At 30.6% G+C, this 589-nt stretch overlaps 1 protein-coding gene across 1 annotated transcript in view; it reads left to right on the top strand.

Moving 5' to 3' along the window:
* LOC110019322 overlaps positions 1-230 on the top strand; it is a 53,793-nt gene extending 53,563 nt beyond the window's left edge. The window contains exon 7 of the mRNA XM_020716944.1: positions 4-230. The gene's annotated coding sequence lies outside the window, so the exon portion shown is untranslated. The remainder of the gene's footprint in view (positions 1-3) is intronic.
* Positions 231-589: the final 359 nt, after the last annotated feature.

Here is a 589-nt window from a genome sequence, read left to right as displayed (position 1 = left end):
TATATATAAAATCACTCATGTTCAATATTATTTTCCTAGGAGGCAATGAAACCATTCCTTAAGATTGGATGGTAAAATTATGGGCGGATGATGAAGTTGATTGTGGGGGAAATGAGAATGTAAGGTGAATATGATAAAATAAAAAAAAATAATGGGTTGAGGAATTGGTTGCAGGAGGGGTAAATGGAGTAAATATTTTTTTTAAGTATAACAATAGAAAAGAGGCTTACATGATTTATGTGTACATAATGAATAATAAATTTTATAAATAATTTAATTTTTTAGCCACAGGTTTAGAATAATCTTCAAGGATGGTAGTCATGAAATGGATTTTGCATTGTATGTGATTAACAGGCCTTTGGACATTGCATAAATAACAACACAATCAATGAAACTATGAATGAATGAATTATTGTCTAATAACAACACAATGCAAAGATCAAAAGAGATTGCAATGAAGCGACGTTTCTGCTAAAATCAACCTCAAATCAAGTCATCAAACAACTTATGGAAACTTTATGAGAATATTTAGAAGGTTAAATAGATGTCGAATCCGGAAAGCTTATGGTTGAACCATGCGTCTCGATAA

This window comes from Phalaenopsis equestris, unplaced genomic scaffold, assembly GCF_001263595.1.
Source record: "Phalaenopsis equestris unplaced genomic scaffold, ASM126359v1 Scaffold000054, whole genome shotgun sequence".
Lineage (NCBI taxonomy): Eukaryota > Viridiplantae > Streptophyta > Magnoliopsida > Asparagales > Orchidaceae > Phalaenopsis > Phalaenopsis equestris.
Note: the sequence above shows the minus strand (reverse complement) of the source record. Positions and strands in the feature narration are given on the sequence as shown.